Raw genomic sequence first — 5,665 nt, forward strand, 5'->3', positions numbered from 1 at the left:
AGTCTAGGTGAGGTAGAGTAGGGCATAGTGAGTTGACCTGCAAGACTCACATGGTGTTGCTTTTGTATTTTATTTACTAAGACAGTCAAAAAAGACGAGGCGCACACAAGGCTTTCCAGTTCAAAATGTGTATTGTGGCTGACAAGTTACAAACGAAGTCATCAGAAAAAGTTGGAGCTACAGACGTTTCGGACCTCGTCCATTATCAATGTCTCAGTAGGACTAGGTCCAAAACATCTGTAGCTCCAGCTTTTTCTGATGACTTTGTTTGTAACTTGTCAGCCACAATACACATTTTGAACTTGTGCGCCTCATCTTTTTTGACTGTCTTAGTATTGCTATTTTTGGTGAGCAGTCGCACCAAGCCAGGGCCGGTTATAAGCATAGGCCGGCTAGGCGGTCGCCTAGAGCGCAATGTGAAGAAGGAGCGCCGAAATGGCGCTCTCCGATGCGTAATTTTGCGATATGGAGGTTTTTTTTTATGAAGTCGCAATCAACAAAGCGTGGCGAAAGCGCTCCTCACGGCAAAGCGCCCCTCAGCCAATAGTAATATCGCTTTCAACTGTCTCTGGGAAGTCTGTGAACCAATAAACAGACAGTCCTGAGAAAGGGGGTGGGACGAGTGACAGCGTGCGATCTATTTTGAATTTGGAGACTCATTCGAGAGACAGAGGGCAAGCGCTCTGCTGGGTGGAGAATTGTTATGTTCTCATTAAACCAGTCATTGCATGATGCAGGAGTTGCAGAGGGTGTTTTGGAAGTATGTGGTTTAATCAGCAACTGTTTGTGGTAATGTAAAGCCTAATAGTTATGAGGCTACTGTTTGGAATTAGAGGGAAAAAGAGCTTTGCTTTTGATCTGAGAAATCGCTAGTTAGCATGCTAACATTAGCCAAGTATGCCAAGCAATGAAATCCAGTAAAGTAGCTGTTAGTAGCCTACTCACTAACACACACCTGACATCAAAATAGGCCTACTTGCTTAGGTTGACAAGCAATGTAAAGTAAGACTGGTGCCATGTTTGAAACAAGTTTAGCTGCCATATCTCCTTCCATCCACTTGAATGAATTACCTGCTTGTTGTAAGCTTAAAAAAACATTGTTTCCAGACCAGAATGACATATAGGCCTACATTAATCATGTAACAGAACCATGCACAGCATGTTTTCATGCTGAGTGATGTAGTATTGCAGACAAGTGAGGCTATTTACTATATTTTGTATATTATGAAATTCAAAAGCGTGACAGCTTTTCTCCCTTTCTCTCACCCTGTCCCTCCGGTCAAACACATAGATAGCCCCCTTCTCATTCTCCTACTCACAAATGCACCACTATTTCCAGTACAGAAATGAAATTGGTTTGGAATCATAGACAGCACAAATGTGTAGCTTATTAAAATTGTTATGCTGCCATGCTTTGTGATGCTGTAGGTAGTGTAGATAGGCTATCAATGCAGACCTCCTTGGTAGGCCTATTGTCTACACATGCATTTGACATGCAAATGTACTGTACCACTCTCCTGGCATTTCAATTCCATTTTACAATTCAAACACATTGATAACCTCCCTCTCATCTGGGGTTGGGGGCACCACCACCATTACGTCCAAGACACCACACATTGAAGGTACTTTGCGACTCAATCTGATGTGTTGGTCGGCTGTCCAAAAGAACCAGAAATCCCATTGATGCAAAACAGTTATTGTTCTTGATGCTATTTAGTTAAGCTTACTACCGGTATTACTCTTGTGTTCTGTAAGGTATAAAAAGGGGGGGGGGGACTCAAACTCGCCTAGGGCGCCAAATAAGCCAGAACCGGCCCTGCACCAAGCAACATTCGATTCAAAGTTGAAGGGCAGACGGCAAACATTTTTGGTCTTTTATTTACTTACAGGGGGTTAGGCCTAATTTTTGTCCTCTAGGATAAACTTTCTACATATTTTTGATACATTGATCGTCTGTGTCCTTTATGCTACAAAACCTGTATACGAAACAAGGTTGGTCTCGTGTGTGTGTGTGTGTGTGTGCGTGCGTGCGCGCATGTGTGTGTGTGTGTTTGCGTGCATGTTTGTGTGAGTGTGTGTGTGCATGTTTTTGTGTGTATGTGTGTGTGCAATGATGCATGTTTGTTTGTGTATGGGTGTGCATGTGTGTGTGACTCCTCATGCAGGTCCATGAGTCTGCTGACCTGAAACAAAAGGACCAGCATGCTGCTTTTTATACTACATAAAACAACATGCACCACTGGCCAGCAGGGTGGATAGCATGCTGTATAGCAACATGAGCTATGGGCCATCTCAAGGATATGATCACATTCCAGAATGCAACCGTTAATAACACACTGAAGCCTAGCAATTTGAATGCACATTCAATGTGTGTGTGTGTGTTTGTGTGTGTATGTGCATGTGTGCAAGCAAGCAACTGTGTTTATGCTTGCATGTATTTGTCTGTGTGTTTGTGTGTGCACATGTGTGCACATTTGTGTACGCTTCCATGCACATGTGTGTGTGTGTGTGTGTGTGTGTGTGTGTGTGTGTGTGTGTGTGTGTGTGTGTGTGTGTGTGTGTGTGTGTGTGTGTGTGTGTGTGTGTGTGTGTGTTCCACAGGACAGATGAACAAGATGTCACTGGTTGCCATGGCTGCTGTTGCTATTGGCATCAATTGATACAGCTGTTAACTCTCTCTCTCCCTCTCCCTCTCCCTCTCTCTCTCCCTCTCTCTCTCTCCCTCTCTCTCTCTCTACCCCCAAGTCTCTTTCTCTCATTAAATCGGTCTCTCAGGTGCTCATCACATGGATGCACTGGTCACACGCGTGCACGCGCGCGCGCACACACACACACACACACACACACACACACACACACACACACACACACACACACACACACACACACACACACACACACACACACACATCTCCTCATTCCCCAATTCAGAGCAATTGGCAGCAATGCCAGGGGCCAAAACCCAATGAACCAGGCGTGTGTGTGTGTGTGTGTGTGTGTGTGTGTGTGTGTGTGTGTATGTGTATGTGTGTGTCTGCAGAGGAGTCCTGGTCTCCAAGCACCGTGAGAGAGATTTTCCACATACGTATACTTATAGCTACGGGTGGGCGTACAGGTGGGTCATTGAGGATATTAAGTCAATTTTCTGAGTTTAATCAGGTCTTTCAGAGAGTCTTTCTCTCTGACGCAGTATTGAGTGGTTTAAAAATGTTTCATCGGAAGATGGCCTTGTATCCTGTTCTTGGAAAACAATTGGTCTTAAAATATACAATATTTTGACTTCTTATGACTTTTACAGGGTTTTGCCTCTAACTCTTAATTTGTGATTCAGTAGAGCAAGTCGTGCAGGTTCAAGGAGGTTCAGGAGTACAACTTGAACTTTCTCACATTGAAACTCTGTCAGAAATTGTGGTCCGTGTAAGACAATCACTTTGGGTGCCTCTCCCTATGTGGGTGCACTCTGACTGCCATACCAATTAACCTGGGTCAAAGATCTTGTCAAAGTGATTGTGAGTTCACAACCTGGTGTGTGAGATTTCTCTCCCCTTCTAGAAACAATACCATTCCATAAACAGTTTGCTTCCATTCTATGCACTGCTTGCTTTCACTCTTGGATCCAGGTCAGATCCCCACCAAGTTTACTGAACCACATCTCAGCAGCAAGATCAAAAATGTATGTTCAAAAACAAAACAGCATGAGAGGAAGTTGGATGAATAAGGGAGCACAGCGTGTAGACACTGCAGATGTCACTAGAATACAGATAGAGGCCACCTGTGTTTGTTTTCTGATAAAGTCCTCTTGTCTTTGGAGTCTGGAGAATGGAGACATTGTAGGCCCTTGATGTTTTTAAACTTTAAAATTTAAAGAACCTAGATACCTCTCCTGAAGAATGGAGAATGGGCAATGGAGACAATGGCTACGTTTACATGACATTTTTACTTACTTAGTTCACTTTGATCTTTCATTTAATTCCGAATTGTGGCATGTTTACGTGATGCTTTCAAAGTGGAATTAAGCTTTATTCAGAATGAAAGTGAGTTAATTCTGAATTAAATGTCTCATGTAAACATAGCCATTGACGTTTTGGAATGATAGTCCTATAATTGTTGCTGGCCTGCTGTGCTAGTATTAGTAACACAACAGATCTTATAACACTTTTAAAAGCCATTACTATTATTCAGTTTCACAAATACACAAGTTTAGAAAGGGCATATAAATGCCACTGTCAAGGGATTTTTGAGGTCTATCTGATGTGAGCCCGGAATGATGCATTATAAAGATCATTGACAATAGCCCCATACGACTTCTGTTGCTGTCGATCAACATCGACGAAGCACGTGAGCGCAGTGTTAATTTCGTGACGAAATATTTTCGTCATAATTATCGTTAACGATTGTTTTTCCCCTGACGACAATAAAACGATGACGAAAAAAACAGCATGCGTTTGTACGAAAAATATAACGATATTGATTTATATTTTCGTCAAAAAAATAAAAATGTGACTACAATACCACCGGAGACGAAAACCAATAGGAAGCATTTTTGTTAATATGTCACTGAAACATTGAAAAAGAATTGCCTGATATTTTGCAAGTCGCGACCCTCATCTGCTCCGTGTGCGTCTCTCTCCTCCCCTCCCACACACACACACACGCAGGTAACCTACAGTGACAGGCAGCGTCAGCGCCGTGCCCTTTTTTAACAGCAGTAGCCTACTTTTCAGTGCAATGCCAGTTGGGAAAATATTGTTGCCCATTTATCCATGACGAAGAAGTTTATGCAGTCATGAAATAGCGGTGCTGACGCACAGCAACCATCTTTCTTTAACGATGCATTTTTGCGGAATTTCTCCATTCCCTGTCGCTTTCCTTAACCTGCTACCCGACGGTCGTTGTCTGATCTTTTTTCAATGTTCGCTAATGTTTGTAATTTAAGGGTCTGTGCGTAGGCACAAGCCTTCTGATAAGAATCACTTTAGTGCCGATCGCAAAGGATTCGGAAGTGTGGAGTTTTGCGACTTGTTTCAGTCAAGGACACTGACATAGGAAGTGAAAGGCCCTTCCATGCTTTCACATACATTATTGCAATAACGTCTTGCGAATGCATGCAGCCATGTACACAACCATGTCAAAGAGTGTGCGTATGCCATCACAACTTTGCATCAAGCAAATAATATGCAACAACTTGCAATACACGCACGAGAGAGAGAGAGAGAGAGAGAGAGAGAGAGAGAGAGAGAGAGAGAGAGGTCTTCCAAAAGGTGCCATTGTAACGCTTGCACAGGCTGGCTACTGTACCCCGCGATGCTCTTGATTACTGGCCTATACCCACAAGTATTTTTTTCATAACGTGCAGTCCCGTTTCCCCCCGATGTCGTTCTAAAATATCGACAGAGATTTATGAGTGTCGCTGCCATCATTTTTTTTTACACATTGGACACATCGCTCTGGCAGTTTTTGACAATAGTTTATGATTACAATAGGCCCTATGTCATTTTAATCATTGATTTCCCCAAATGGTATTTTAGTTTCACAATTTTATAGAGAAGTGTAGACAAGAGGAAATGAATGTAGGCTAATAGCCTATTTTAGTTGACTAAAACTATTTTAGATTTCGTCGACTAAAGTTGTATGAATTTTAGTCGACTAAAACTAGACTAAAACA

The sequence above is a fragment of the Engraulis encrasicolus genome, chromosome 9 (assembly GCF_034702125.1).
Source record: "Engraulis encrasicolus isolate BLACKSEA-1 chromosome 9, IST_EnEncr_1.0, whole genome shotgun sequence".
NCBI classification, from domain to species: domain Eukaryota; kingdom Metazoa; phylum Chordata; class Actinopteri; order Clupeiformes; family Engraulidae; genus Engraulis; species Engraulis encrasicolus.